The sequence below is a fragment of the Apis laboriosa genome, unplaced genomic scaffold, assembly GCF_014066325.1.
Source record: "Apis laboriosa isolate Shangri-la unplaced genomic scaffold, ASM1406632v1 scaffold40_cov151, whole genome shotgun sequence".
Lineage (NCBI taxonomy): Eukaryota > Metazoa > Arthropoda > Insecta > Hymenoptera > Apidae > Apis > Apis laboriosa.
Genome location: NW_025223180.1, coordinates 4,372,850 through 4,389,629, shown reverse-complemented (window position 1 = coordinate 4,389,629; position 16,780 = coordinate 4,372,850).

The window sequence follows — 16,780 nt, the reverse complement described above, 5'->3', positions numbered from 1 at the left end:
ACTGATTATTCGATATCCGATAGTGGATGGTTTGGAGGCCAACATCGACGGTTTTACGACGCGACGAGAAGCAATCTTATTCGGATTTTCAACGAAATCGTAAACTGTAAATGCAACGATTAACGCAACGTAACCGACATTCCCACGGTAATTAGGATCGATACAAAATTTCATAGGAATTCGTATGGCGAGGAGGATCCGCGTTGGTGTTGTACGAGCACGCACGAGACGTAATCGTAAAGGGGGAATCGATGATTCGCGTTCGAGGTAAATAATACTCGATTCCACGGATTCTTGGGAGTTAGCCACGGAAGCTGCGAACGATCGTAGGTCGTAGGTTGAAATGGAATTGTGCATCCATGGGGGATGCGTAATGGTGATCCGGGGTCGGGAATCGCTTCACGTATAGGAGGAACGAAGGGAGGGGAGGAAAGACATTATGCAGAAGGATCGGTGGCCACGATATTCGCTAGGGGTGAAGTTTAGCCTCGCGCAAGGCCGCCAATCGACACTATTTTCTTTCAATCTTCGCGAGGAAGATTCGAGAGGTAGAGAGAGAGAGAGAGAGAGAGAGAGAGGGTAATGCATTCCGACGTGAAGCGCCTTTCCGCTCTTCTACCTTCTTCTCCCTGAAATTGCTATCAACGTGTGGGATCTCGGCGAACAACTGACCGCTCTACGGGCGAATTCAACCGTTTTTAACCGCCTCGCGCATTCCTCGCCTCCTTACTTGCTATCGTAAAAAGAATACAGCTTGACACAAATGATGCTGCTAGGAGTAGCGATGCTAGTGGCCTGCTCCACCATCTCGAACAGCTTTTAAGATATCGAGATAAAATGATCGTTATTCTACATCGTCCTCGTATCCTCGATCATCTATACGAGCTACGAGCAAAAATTGAAAACGAACCATAGAAACACTCGCCTTCCGATCATTATTAATTAAAGTCGTTCGAGTCGAAATAAAATTCGCGTCAACGAACTCATCTCATAAACGAGAATTAAACCACTGTCCGATCCTACTGTACCGGGTTTCGGATTCTAGAATCTGTATCAGAATTGTAATCAGAATAATCGATGGGTCAAGGCTCGCGATGCGAACAAAGGGGACGGCGAAAAAAAAAAAAAGGGACAAGGACGCTTCGTCTCGTTTTACGTTAAACCGCGAATCACGATTGTCACCTTTCCAAGCGACAGCGAGCTGCGTGGCACGGTCCAATGGAATTTCACGATTTTACGCTCGACTGCGGAATCGTGATCGTTACGCGTCCGGCTCAAGAATAATATCCACGGTGTAGATAGCGTGGTAGACGATTCGCCGATACCAGCCGAATAAAGAGCGCAGTTACGTGCAATGAATGTCGAGATGAAATATATCCGGTTATCGCGCTTAAACTCGTTTTTCCTCCTCCTATTGACATGGAATCATCTCGTATATCGCGCTCCTTCCTTGACACGGAAACGAAGTTCCTTCTAACGAGCGTCGATCGATTTTCACCCTTCCTTCCACTCCAACCACGGCCGAGCCACTTTGTTTTTCGATATATTTTCGGTAAATGGAAACTCATGAAATTTCGATTGAATCCTTGGCCTTTACGTATATATCCCTTCCCGCGAAGGAAAGAATTTTTCTTCCAATTATTTTCTCACGGTCAAACGAATATCTCAAATATCAAATACAATTTTACAATTTCTACAAATTTTACAATTACATATATATATATATTTCCATAAGTAACTGCTCGATTTATCACGATAATCTCGAATAATTTACAATACTCGATTATCCTCTCCTCCTATTCTTGCTGCTCTCCATCCTCGCGCGACAGGCAATTATATCAACACTCGACCGATTACATAGGAAATACCATTTCGCTGCACACAGTCAGTCACGCGATACTCAATCTAGCCGCGCTCCCCTAGCAGAAAAGATCGAAAGCATCTCTTCCCACGTGGAAGCCACACACCACAGCCTATACCATTCAGCGCACACGGTTCATTATCCTCGCGATCTCGTCCATATATATATATATATATATATACACGCGAGGCACCGATTTCACATGGCGAAGGTTAACACGTACATCTCGACAAAATGATTCATCGGTTACGTAACTGTTCAGGCAATAACCGTGGCCTAACTTGGCCGTCCGTGATTTCATACGTGTTCAGCCAGCTGAAATGTCGCGGTCCGCGCGGACCCCCATATACAGCCAGCCGGTAAAGAGGCGGCGATCCGCGTACGCGAACTTCTTCGACCTTCTCCGCGTCACCTTCTCGAGGCAAACTTTTCGATAGAGGATTCGGTTTTCAACACGCGCCTCCAATCCTGCTTATTCGAATTCGATGCGCTCGAATAAATTTTTACTTTCAAATCTTTCTTAGCTTATCTCTCGAGGGAGAGATTCCAAGAGTTTTTTTTTTTTTTTTTCTTCTTCTTCGCGTAAAGACTTCGCTTTTTAAGAATCGTGGAGACAAGTTTCGCGATCGATCGAGACCGACTCCGGTGAATATTAGATAGGGTTCCAAGATGTGGTGCCGTTTGGGAACGTGAAGGTACGAACGAGATTTTATTTTAAATAAAGAAGATTTGAGCGGGTTAATAAGAATAAAATTGGATTATTCGATTGGATATTATTTATACGCTCGAAAGTTGTATCGATCGTCGCAATTAATCGATTCGCATAAATTTTTCTTTTTTACGATAAGAAAGAACGCTACCTAGGGCGATGCACCTACAACTGTTTAAAGAAATCGATGCACTAAACCGTGCGGGTAAATATATAAGGATCCCTCCCTGGAGGGATTCCAGCGCGGCTTCTGTTCGCAAAACAGAAACGATCCCCGCAGCTGACAAAATGGCGGCGACGGCTAACAAATCTCCGAAGTGGTTCGCGGTCGGATTTACGCGCGGCAAGAAAATTATTGCCGACACACGTGAGTTACAACGCGCCACAGGTTACTCGGGTGTCGAACAAGCGGTCGATAGCTTTTACCGGCGAGCGAATTTCATCGTCGGATTCCATTCGTTCGATGGCCTCGATCCTCTCCACCTTTCGATCACTTTCGATCCAACCCTTTCCAAATCGAACACGTCGTCGACATCGTTCTCGTATTTTAACGCGCGAGCGAAAAATCTGACCGCGAAAATGGCGTAAATGGCGGACGTTTCGATATCGATGGGACAGGAGGGGGGAAAGAAAGAAACCCGGATTGCCTCGATCGCTTTGAATTCCAGCCCGAGTGAATCGCATCAGGCTGAATTCCTGTCCCCTTTTCGGTTCCCAGGCTAAATGGAAATTCTCGTTCGCGCCTTGCTCTCGCGTGCCAAAGAGGGATGAAATTCTAGGGTATTAATTTCCCCTACGGACACATTTCTCTCCTTTTAATTGGAAATTTTCAATGTCGAGTTTTAATTTCTCTTCTTCCCGTCCTTAATTGAATCTATCCATATCCTCCATCGATAAAATTTAATCGGACGGCAAGGTTGGATAGAATATTTCGTCTTTTCCTTCCTATATAAACTACACCACTTTCCTTTCCTTCCTATAAACTTATATATTCAAATTCATTTCGGATAAGAACTTTTCGATCGATTTAAACGATCCATCATTCGTTAAAAAAAAATTCAATCTCTCCACGACAAATAGTTTCCCTACCTAACGACCAGCTCTTTAGACTCGGCTCGATTACGTCGTCTTCATTAGTCTAGATTTTCACTCGAAACGCAAGCGAGCGAATACCCGCGGCGCGATAATTTTCTTCTCCTTTTTTTTCCTTTTTGTCCGACCGCGTGGTAAATTTGCATCGCTAATCCTCTCCTCCGCACGGAACGGTGTCATCCGCGGCTTGATAACGGGTCGCAAAACGACGAGGCAAGTACACGTAATACGAGCCTAATTGTACGTGCTCTCGAGGAAGAGCGAGGAAGCCGGATCGCTCAATCGTGAAACTACCTACGCTCATACCGCCCCTCCCCCTCCCTTATATCCGCGTAAACAGCGGATCTCTTACGAGGCCGTTCCTCAAATAATCGTAGACGGTCGTATAAATGGTTATCACCATGGTTTCTCCCTCGTCTCGACATCACGCAACACGCAACGCGGCGAGCCCCCCGTTTCACCGGTCTGGTTTCGACTACCAGACTCGATTTTCCTTTTTCCATTTTTCATCTCGCGTATTTCGCGAAATTCGCGTGTTTTCGTTCGCCGCCTTTATTAACTCGCCCCGATCGGAGAAAGGAGGAGGAGAAAAAAACGTACGTCCACACGCGGACGGTGGGAAAAACCGTGCTAATGACAATCGCGAATCACGCGTCCAGCGTAAACAGTAGTGACAGTATCGATGTACGCTTCTCGATTGAAAAACGCATCGATGAAATCGTCGATAAAATCGGAACGATTCACTGCTCGCGAACCGTTCGATCTTCGTTTACAAGGAAATTAAAGAAGAGAGTTTTGAACTTTTCGTAATATATACATAGAAAGTCACTCTGTAACGAGCTAGTTCGTTTCTGCAACCTCGTTAAAAATCTAAAGAAAAATTTAATCCCCGAGAAAATCGAAGAAATATGTTAAGATTGTACTTTTCTCTCGAAATATTCGCGAAAGATTCGAATCTAGTAGTTGGTTGAAACGCATTTGCAACGTATTCGATCCCATCGCTAGCCGACCGGTGATACCGGCTCTAATAACGCGGCCATACTTCGAAGAAACCGCGACATCGCAGTCCCTCACTCAGACCGCTTATTAACGAATCTTCTTTCTTTTTTTCTTTTTTTTTCTTTTTTTTTTTGGAGGAAGAGTTGAGAGTGGGGGACGACAAATAGATTGGTCGTTCCGTAGGTGGCCACTCGACGTACCTGTTCCGACGATTTAGAAAGGCACAGATGACACCATACGAAGGCACACATTTTGCTCGTTGATCGTTAATCGTTAAACGTTGTCGCGGATCGGACGGCGACTCGGACGCAATATCGCTGTCTCAAGGACAAGCGCTTCGCCTCGGAGGGAACATCAACGCGGAGTTGCCTCAGGGGTGGAGAATGTTGCATTGAATTAACCGTTGGGTAGCTTGATACCGATTTATGCGTCCTCTTGCAACTTGTTCGACCATTGTTGCGGCCAATTTATCGCGTGTACTCGATCCGAGAAAGTAGCAAATGTCCACCGGCTTATTTACGAGGACGTTGCTCGCTTCGCCATTTTACCCGTGGATATGAGTTTGGATCGAGTTGAATAACAATAGCGTGGTTAGGTAAGAATTTTATATCGAGAAATTTTATATTGGAATATACTTTGACAAATCGTCAAATGGTAAGTCAATACGTGTAATTTTTATCATCGGAAATATCTTCTCTTAAATCGTCGTATTTATCGTACAAAGAGATCCATGAAAAAAAAAAAAAGAAGCGAGCTTTTTATCTTTTTCTCCCAAATAAAAAGATTCCGTTCGAATGATCCATCATGACCAATAGACCCACGTACGAAAATATGGACGAATATGCATACGAAGACGATTCGCTTGAAAAGGAATACTACGAAACGATTCCATTCCATCCACGAAGAAATAGTCACGAAACGGCTATTATCGCAATTTTCCATTCGATTCACAGCATAATATACGGTACACATATACAGCTATCGCGTGAACGAAAGCAGCAAAAGCCTCTCCGTAACGTAGAGCACGAATAATATCCTTCCTTCATCCTTCTCGAATTCATTCGAGAAACGAAAGAAATCGTATCCGTACGATTAAACCGATCCAACCAAAAATCTCAATTATCGAAACTTCGATCGAGCTTCGTCGTTCCATCCGATCACCGATCCTCGTTATCCCCGCCGTCAAATTAATTCGAAACGAGACACGCCAGCGCGAGGAAGGTGTATCCAACCACGGATCCCCAACACCGGAGAGCCCAGTCCCATAAAGCAGCGCGATACAATGCGCTATCGTGCACGTTGGATCCGCACAGCTGGTACGGGGAACACGTACGTACGTACGTACAGGCAGGGAATAGGCGACGTGGCCGGTGTAGTACTTTCGTTCTTTTACCCGATCAAAGAAGAATCGACGTGCTCGTTTGTACGTCCCCATGTTGATACACCGTTCCGCGATCCGTGCACTCCACGTTTACAGGGAAACAATAACGCGAGACCGTACATGGTAGACGGCGGTCCGTTCCCCACGGCGTGCACGATACGTATACATTCGGTGCTCGATACGCGCGTATATAAATATCGATTCTATTTGTATTCGATCCGTGTCCCCGCGTCCTTCCATTCGAAGCCCCCTCGCTCGCGTCTCGTAGCGTCCTTTCCAAACCAAAACATTCTTTACGTGTATCTTACGTGTATACGACACTCGCCTCGCCTCGCCCTTCTCCTCCCTTTCCGTCGTTTCTTCTCTTCTCGGTTAGTTGAGAAACTTTAGGAAAATCGATGGTGGAGATCGAGGAGGGGGAAGAAGAGTAATCGAGCTCGAGGAATCTTTTTGCTTTTTTTTCGCGAAGTTGAAGGGAGAATTAATTGGGAGTTTTTATAAGAGTGGATGATATTTTTAGCTGGAATCGTTGGCGAAGTTTTTTTTCTTTTTCTTTTTAGATCTCTTTTTATAATATTCGATTATAAATGTGTTTGGCATGGGGGATTTTTTTCTCGTTTCAGTTTTCTCGCGGAGATGGTATCTGGTATCTGAAGACACGCGTGTACTCTGATAAATTGCCAGACGGGTGAAAGAGACAAGAGTCTCTTTAAAACCGCTTTTAACAAGTCGGATCCTTGAGAAATAGGGTGATACCTACTTTCGTCCAGAGATAAATGAGTGTCATCCGATCAAAGAAAATTCTTCGTGACCCGGATTCGTAGACCAAGCCTGGTTTCAATGTCCGTAAATATTTATAGAAAAACGGGGCAATCATTTTTATGGAAAATTTCAACAAGAAATGAAGATATTCTCTCTTCGAACTCTTTTAATTTAATTATCGCGAAAACAAAAAAACGAGAAACAATTGGAAACATTATCAAAACCTCTTACGTTAATATTTCTTCCCTAAATTTGCCTCATCAACGAAATTAACTTCTCGAATTCTAAATTCTTCTTCACGGATTATCGTTTTAAAATTTTAACGAGAATCCAGCAGAGTCACGAGGACGAGGCCAAGTCACTTCTGAATGAGATTTCACGCGTTAGAAACGGCCACGTGCGCTCGTTCGGGCGACAACTGCGTAAACTGCGAACCGTTCCAGACGAAGGAGGAAAGGATCGAGGTATCGAGAAGAATGATCGATACGAGGACGGGCGAAAATTGATGCCCCCGAGAGATTATCGTGGAACAAATCTATGGAATCACGATCGAGGCCCATTGGCGAACTCGTAAATTGTTCATCTTTTCCACGAGGCGTTCCTAGGGCGCCTCAATCGGCATACGAACGTTCAAGATTCGCATTTACCTGTAAATAGCCACCCCTTGGCGGCTATTACAGATGAAACTTATCCAACGTGTTTTCGTGCAAAATTGACTCGCGTTCACCGAATTACATGCACTATCTCTCTTACTGCATCTCGCTATGCCTCGAGCTTGGCAAATTTTATTTATTTTATCCCGTGAAAGAAGCGTGGTACATTGTGTCTGGATAGATCAAGTGTGTCAATTGGAATCAAGCGGAACCATTGAATCATTCGTCGGGGATAAAAGCGTATGGAACATGGCTTAGGTTGTTGCTATTATGAAAGTACTTGTTATACGTACAATTTTACGATTTGTCGTCGAGATTGTTGTTCTCTTCGAGGTTTTTTTTTTTTTTTTTTTCTTTTTGGATGGATAGTTATGTAAGTTTTTTTATTTTGTTACATTCCCTTTTCACGAAGAAAAGAGAAACAATTTTATGGTATATAACATATTAATTGAAAACAGGAATCCACGTATGTACGACATCGATACGCCATTTCTTTCTTTTTACACGCAGACATTATTTGAAAAGACGCGAGATTAGTGTCGCGCAACCATAATCGCCAGTATTATACCGTAGATCGGCCGATTAAAGCCATGGTAGAGAAAAGATTGATACATTCACCATGGATTTTCATTACCTTTACTCATATGCTAATAAATAACTTTCCTTACAAAATATTTCTATGTTATAAAATGTTGCGTCTTAAGCTTTGTGCGATTTATCACCGCTCGTAATATTTTATTCGTCTTGTACAGATACGAGATTATATCACGCACTCTCGTTTTCATTATAATCTTACATCTCATTTCGTATTATAGCCACGTATTTGTACACTTTTTCTGCAATTATAAAGACTTTTATATCTTATTTCTCCCTCGCTCCGTGTTGTTACTTGTTCGTGGTAACAAAGATAAAATCAATTTGTTCCTGCGCGTTAAAATTGTTTCGCGTGAAAAACCTTTACGAACCTCTCTCTATCAGAATCTTCATCGATCGAAAAGAAGATGCCCCCAGAAATACTTGCAAAGTTTCTTTCGTTAGATCCTTCTTGAATTTCGATAAATTACTTACGAAAAAATAGATTTTCGTAAGTAAAGTATATTAGAATCGCTCTTCATAGTTATTTATGACGGTGCACTTGGTCCCTTCGTAATAATTCAGCGATGACTCACGTTTATTTCCACGTCGTTCATCTCGTATCTCTTATTTTATTTATATTTCGTGTTTTTCTTTTCCATCTCGAGATAAAAACGGAATCACTAACATTTGTTCTAAATTATTATACCGTGTACCGCTAAACACAAGCCACCCTCCCTCCTCCCATCTTTTCATATTTTACGTTTCAACTTATGGTTAACCAGCTTATCGCAAACAAATAGCATGTGACAATAAATACACTCGCCGGAAATGTATCATTGTCAACACCCATTCGAAACACCTATTCGCAAACAAGTTTTAAATCAGGCTAGCTGTCCACCGGTAGTACCATAAATTTTATCACGTAAACCTCTTAAGAGATGCAAACTACCGCAACTACCTACTTTTACTTTTTCTTTCATTTAATGATTCTAAAATACGATGAACATTATCGCGAAATAAATATTCAAATTACCATGTATATACAAAATCCTTCCACTTCCAATAATTCATTTTAATATTTAATCTCACACTACTGTTTTTAACACATAATTTTACGTCCCGTTTTAATAAATTCCTGAATCATCAAAGGAATTTTTATTAAAAAAAAAAAAAAAAAAAAGAAAGAAAATTCTATTAATTTCTATTTTATTTCCAATTCCTCGCGATTTTATCTTTACATCCGAGAAAAGGCATAAATCATCCATCTTCGATCCTAAATTTCCTCCTCGTAATCGGTTCGGAGATTCGAAAGCGAAAGCGAAAGGCAACGGATCGAAATGACTCGCAATCACTTTTTATTATTCTCGTCGTTTGCCATTTTTCCAGTCCGTCCCCGATGTCCTCGGGGACATTTATCTCCTCGGTTGGCGATATTATAATCCTCCATAAATTTCTACGACCCTTTTAAACGGCTAAAAAGACGCAAACATCCCGACGAGCCTCTCTTTCATTCCAAGCCGCGTTTCGTTCTATCGAGATCGTCTTCGTCTCACCGGATCCCTCATACTAGCAGCTATCGATGCAATTAACGAACAGCTTCTCCTCGGGACTAACATTATGAAGTTATTTGTCGTTGCCTCGCACGCAAATGTATTATTGTGTGTATGTGTGTGTGTATAAAATCGAATCTAAACTTGCTTGCGACTTGGGCAATGTCGTCTGCATCCAGTGATATTTTTCCCCGAATATTTACTTTTTTTTAAATTAATAATAAATGTTAATCTCGAGGAAAGATCTAATTAATTGTAATCATTCATCGGTGTGCCTTCGAAATTGAAGTGAATTATTTCTCCATTTCGTTAAACATTTCTTTTCCATGTATGTATTCTATTCTTCTCTCGTTTTCTCGATAAAAGATTCACGATATTTTTTAAAATTATTTATCTCCATGTATTATCCAACTATTAATTATTAATAGTCGACTAGAGAATATCGACGATTCTTTACAGCTGTCCGAACGATATAAAAAAAAAATGGAACGTTTCGAATCATCCGATTCTTTCAGTACACGCCGTTTGATTCATTTTTGATCTTCTATATCAGTTCACAGTTTATACAATATCATGGAAATTTTTCCTTTCATCGAATCGCGATCCGAGAACAGCCTCCGTATAAAAGAATTTTAATCTCGACTGTGAGAATGATTATTCTAAAATCGAGTTTGCCTCGAGTTTGTTCCATTTTTCAAACTCGATGATATTAATTGAAAATCTTGGCAAAGATTTATTGAATTGTTGGGCGGGGAAAATTGTAATAAACGATGATTATCGGATCACAGAATCGCAAGACGAGAAAGTTCTTCAGTTTGAAAACTTTGAAGCGAGGAAATTTGATGAAAAAGTCACAATTATTCGACATTGTGAAATTATGATGACGAAGAATGAGTGGTAATGAATGGATGGTTCGAAACGGGACATTGAGCGAAAAAGAAAAAAACTTTCTCCATACGCGGTCAGAACGCATGGCGTGATTAGCTGGTATTGTGGCCAGGACAAAGGAAAAAGGATCGTATCGTGTACACGCACGAGAGGTGGACAATCATTAGTACGATCGTTAAATTGGCCGACGACGCTCTGTTGCGGAGGAAGACACGCGACAGGATTGCACGCATCGCATTTCCTGCATTTCCTTTGAAATTTTAGCTACGCTTATGACCGTTTCCCCGATGAATGAATCGAGTTTAAATATTTAATCAAAGAACTTGCTTTTCTTCTTGAATTTGAATTTCCTTTTTTTTAGATACTCGGAAAGAAAGAATTAAATATTTAATACGGATACGTAAATAGAGAAAATAGTTTGTGATTTCGAGAGATAAATAGAAAGATAGCTATTTTATCTGCAAACTCTATAAGAGATGTCTATAAGAAATGTGAAAAGTAATTTCTAAAGTGCAAACAAAAATTAGAAAAATATACATTACTACACTAAAATTAACTAACTAAATAGCCTGAGAAAAATATAAATAGTCAACGTATGTGGATAGAGAAAATTTAATAGTTGAAGTCACTTATAATAAAGTTCCATAAATTACTTCGATAATTCATTGTTCAAAACGTAATAATAATTGCAAATAATTGTAATGACGGAGGTTGTACGAGAAACGGATCGACTATAATACCTAATAAACGTTATTCAAGCATTTTAATAAGTAATTACTTTAAAGTAACTTAACTTTTTCGAAATTTTTAACTTCTTCAAAGAATTAATATCCAACTCTGATACACAGAGTTAACAACGAGAAATCACGCGACGTTTCTCTCGATAAAAACTTGGCACGACGACGTTCGAATCTAAAATTAACCTACTTCTCGACGTGTCCCAGACCATCGATTCCATCATTCCCTTTGATTACGTATTTTTATATTATACTCAAGGTTGAATTCATCAAAAATTCCTCAACGTTCGTATTCATCTCTTTGTTATCCTCTCCTTTGTGAACACAACCTCTCGTCTTCGAAACGAGTCTATTAACGTAGGTAATATTCTGCCAGTTTTTCGAGTATCAAGACACAAGGTACACCGACCTCTGACCACTTCATGTTCGTACATTGGCGTCAAAGAACGTAGAAGAACTTGTGGCGTGTTGCCTGTGTCGAGAATGATTAAGCGAAACAAGGGGATACCCGGAAGTGAAACGTTTTCGAAAATTGCCGAATGGTTACACGAATCGAAGGATGCGTATCTTTTTTTCTCCTCCATTTTCTCGACGATGATTAAACGTTCTTTGGGATATATTCGTGTCGAGCAATAACCATTATTCGCTGCGTACGATAACAATTCCTTGAATCGAAAATCTGTATTTGGATGATCGATCGATTTTTGATGAAATTAAAATTTAAGATTATAAGTGAGAGTTCGAAGGTAGGAGATGAAAAGGGATAAGTTCGAGTTTCTATATAATTGATGTATAATAAAAAGTCTTTTGTTTGATTTAGAAGGTTCGTTGAATAGGAAATGAATTTTATATAGAATTTACGTAAAAGTTGAGGGGATAAACGAAACTAAAAAAGGAATATTTATTTAATTTTTCTATGGAATTATCATAATATGGATAAAAGTGATTTTAAATTATCTTTTAATAAAAATATCTTTGAATTTTGAAGCGGTTGTCACGAATGCTTTGAAATGAATGGGATTAAACATACAACAGGTGATTGACTCTCGAGCCAAAAACTCGAACCGGTTAGTTCCGGGCATGTATTAAAATATTTTTTTCTTTCCTCTTTCTCTCTCTCTCTGATGAATCCCTTTAAACGATACATCTTATGCTTACAACTTTTTCAACATCCTATGTATCCATTAACGCATTCTTCCCAAAGCTAATAGCTTTTTAATATCTTTCGCGAATAATGACTTTGTCATTAAACAAAATCAATTAAAATCAAAGGGAAACGAGTTTTAGGAATAAAATCTAGGAAACGAAATTCTCTAAAATCCACCCCCTCGCAATTCCAATCCCTTCCCTTCGAGCTATCAAAATTTAATTTATACTTCGATATATTTCTACGTATTTCCCTTACTACGATGAATTATATTGATACAAGATCCATTGAAACGTTTGCAAACGTTGCACGACAGATAATTAAATCACGAGAGAGAGAGAGAGAGAGAGAGAGAGAGAGAGAGAGAGAGAGAGAGAGACAGAAAAATAGCTTTCCAAATAGATTTCGATCGTACGAGAAACTATGAGAAACTTTGGATCGGCATAATTTACAACCGCACAATGCCGTTTCTTTTCTAAGTAAGATCAATTCCTTTCGAGTCAATCACCACGGGACACTCGTTTAGAACGGTACCAAGATTTTTTCCCCCTTGGAAACGATCACGACGCGATCACTGCCCGATACTACGATGCTCGAATTTAACGTCGGGCAACGGAGTCGTGCGAGTAATTTCTATGCAGGCACTGTCTCCGGTACGGTTAGACGTTCACGACGTGGATTGTTATCGAGTTATCTGCCTTGTTCATGCCAGTAATTATTGTAAAACGATGGTACTGGAAATCGATTGGAATCTAGTCGCATTGACGTCGGAGAAAACCGGCGCACCGTACGTTCGAGGAGTTACAACAACTATCTCGGTTGGGGGGAACACGAGAAGAATGAGATTGCATTGTAGAAATGGAACACGTTCTGACGGCTGGTTTTTTTTTCTTTTTCTTTTTGTCAACGCCAATATGATGAGATAAAATTGATGGGATGAATTTATGGAGCGAATTAGATGTTTTGTTGAACCGAACACGAGGTATTAATGGGAAGTTGTTTTTTTTTTTTTTTTCAAAGAAGAGATTGTAATAATTCGTCCGGCTTGATGACTTTAAGCAACCTCGTGAACCAGGTAACGCGTCGATTAATTTTAAACGTAACTAAAAATCAATTATGATTTCGTCCATTTCAACAAGATTTTACAAGATATTAAATTTTGGACGAAAAAACAATTTCTTCGACGAAATTCTTTTGTAGGAAATTCATCGAGAATCGGGTCTCGACAAAATAAGTGACAGAAATAAATCGAAACGAAGACAATATCCGTCGATGACGGATATAAGAGAGAGAGAGATTGCCGAATCGTTTAAACAAAGAAAGAAGAAAGAAGAGACTAGAGACGCAATCGTTATGACAGGGATAATATATTTGGACCTGATCGCGATTTAAATTCTTTCCCCCGTGATACGCTCGCCAGGTAGCAATTAGTAGCTACTAGGTTGTTTTTGCCTCGCACACGATTAGGCTTCCGTTCGGCCCGAAATCGACGATGGTTGCTCGCCCGGAGCTCTCCTTGTAATTTACGACCGTTTCGCTCGCTATCCCGCGTGAACGTTTCTCGTCATTGTGCAATTCTTAAATATACACCGAGAAACGAATATACGCGCAGGTGTTCGAACATTGTACGATGGAGATAAAAAGAAAGAAAGAAAAAAAAAAAAAAGAATAATTCATCGCGCAAGAAGTGACGCGTTATGGGGATGAGATATATGCTTTAATTGGAAAGAAAGAGGGAAAAAAAAGGAAAAGAAAAAAAGGATCGTTTCATTTCAAGAATTCGTATTAAATTATCTTGGATAAACGCATTGTACACTTCTTACTTCCGATTAATTACTTTCCAGCATACCATTCGAATACTTTGGTTACTCTTATGGCGCAATACCGGTTCCGAAAACAAACAAGGATTAGACACGGACCGTTTTACACTCGGTGGTTCGCGTACGACCGATTATCGAGTAATAAAATTCAAGAAGGTCGTTAATTGTCCGGGCAAAAGTCAATTAAGCGAACGGGCCGTTAATTATGATAACAACCCCTGCAAGATAGGCGATACCCACGATTGTATAGTTAGTAGGCGAACACCATGGAACCGAGCCGACCGAGTCACCGTGTCAACTAGGGGGTTTAAACTTCTTGCAAGCGTTACGGGATCTTGGGATTCCGAGCCGTGAAAGAAAAACGACAACGGTTGGTTCGCGTGCACTCAATCAACGCCTACGGTTCTCTCTCTTTCTCTACGTGAACGAAACGGGGGAGAGATCGATGACGAAACGATAACGGCTCATTGTCCCTCGCGTATCGGTTTCAATGATCTTCTCGTCTCGCGTCGCTGCCTCTAGCGATAAATAGCCACACGTCTGATGTATGGATTTTTTTTTTTATATATATATAGATAAGTATTATAAACTAGGTATAATGTATGAAAAGATTCAAATCGATTGGATTTAATATCAAATAGATGACAAAGAAAAAAAAATTGGTCCAATTTTTAATTTTTTCCTTTTAGATTTTACAATGCGTAAAATCTAAAAATGTGAGAAAACTTTTTCAATCTGTTCCTTCTTTCTAAGTTACGAAATTTTGTAGAACCGATGAGAATCTCGAGTAATCGTGTAAACTTAACGGGTTTAAGTTTCTTAACGTGTTAACGCGTCACTTATCTGGTTGGAATTTTTGCCGTTTCATTGTCTCTAATTGATCTTTGCTTTTAACATTTCCGATAGAACATCGAAACGTGTGAAAGTAAAGAGAATAACAATGGTTTCCGCGATCGAAATTCCCATTCTGACGCGTCTTTTTCCGTGCATAAATTTGTTCTATTAAACTGAAAGGTTATTTAAGTTCCACGATACAAAAAACTGATAAAGTTTCTTGATCGAAGTAATTGAATTATCGACGCAATTATATCAACATTGAAGTTCTAAGGAAGTTAGAATTCAATTACTCGTCATTAAAAATCACTAAAAAATCGCTTAAAAACGGATAAAATTACGACACGTAATTCTTCTTCAAGATTTTACGAAAAAAAAAAAAATGCAAATCTTTCGGAAAGTTCTATTTACTTTATTCTATTAACTCAAGAAATATAATACGATAGTTGAATTGTCCATCTTCAATTGCAATTTTTTTAAAGGAAAAACCGATTCTTAAATTATATCCACAAAGATTTATCAATACATTTATTAGAAAATTTTACTCTCAATTAATCTCAAACTTAATTAAATTTTTATTTCGATCAGTTGAATCAACAACTCATAAATCGTAAGAATCGGTAAATTCTATTTACACGAACCGTTATTTCCCGAAAGATTTAGATATCGTCCAACCTTATAAATCATACTTTATCAAAATTTTATTTATCGAAATTTTATTTATCATCCATATCGAAATCCTTTTGCATCCCAGAATATAAATTATTTACGAGCACGCGTCGCGAAAACGATCGATTTGGATCACACAGAGAAGAGATCGGCGAAAAATCTCAAAGGACGACTATACAGAGATTGTCTTCCACGTACCGGAAGTCGTTACTATCACCGTTCTTGCGAGTAGGTCGATGGATTGCCGACCGCGTTTTCTATCGTGCGGTCGGCCCGTCGACAAATGAACAGTTACCATCGTCCGAGATCCCAGATAAGAAGTCACAGCTAGTGATGGGATCAAGTTCTAAAACTTGTAAAACTATTGTAAACTTGATATAAAAGCATGCACTTGTAAATTCAAATCGAATCCGATGCAAAAAAAAAATTCATTTTGTAGAGAATTATTTTCTTGTTTTGATCTTAAAACGGATCGAATCTTTTGTAAATAATCGAAACAATCGAATTACAAAAAGTGAAAAAGATATATTTCATTCGTAATACGTTTCATTTCATTTCACATTTGCGATATACTTGATCCCATCACTAGTGACTTTCGAGCATGCAATGGTACGCGAAGAGTAACTGGCATCAACCAAGATTTTGCTCGGTCCCCGTGACGTTTAACGGCACATAAGCAGCTGTTTCAGATGGTCGCGGAGGCGCGAAACGTCACATCCCGGGATTTACTGACCCGTGAGCACCGGCTCAGACGCGGACGAGAGAGATACGGATCTTCTTTCGGTGAGAATTCCGTGAACTGTTAGAGGAAATTGTAGATTGCGAGATGGACGTGCATCATCCGTGTACGATTAAATAACGATTATATTAAACGTGTAGATTGGAGAAAAAATCGATGATACTTTGTGGAATGCGTAATGGAAATGTAATTGCTTGGCAAATAGTGTTTCTATTCTATTCTATTCTATTCTATTCTATTCTATTCTATTCTATTTTATTCTATTCTATTCTATTCTACTCTATTCTGTTTTATTCTATTCTATTCTATTCTGTTATATTATATTATATTATATTATATTCTATGAAGCATTATTTAATTGGA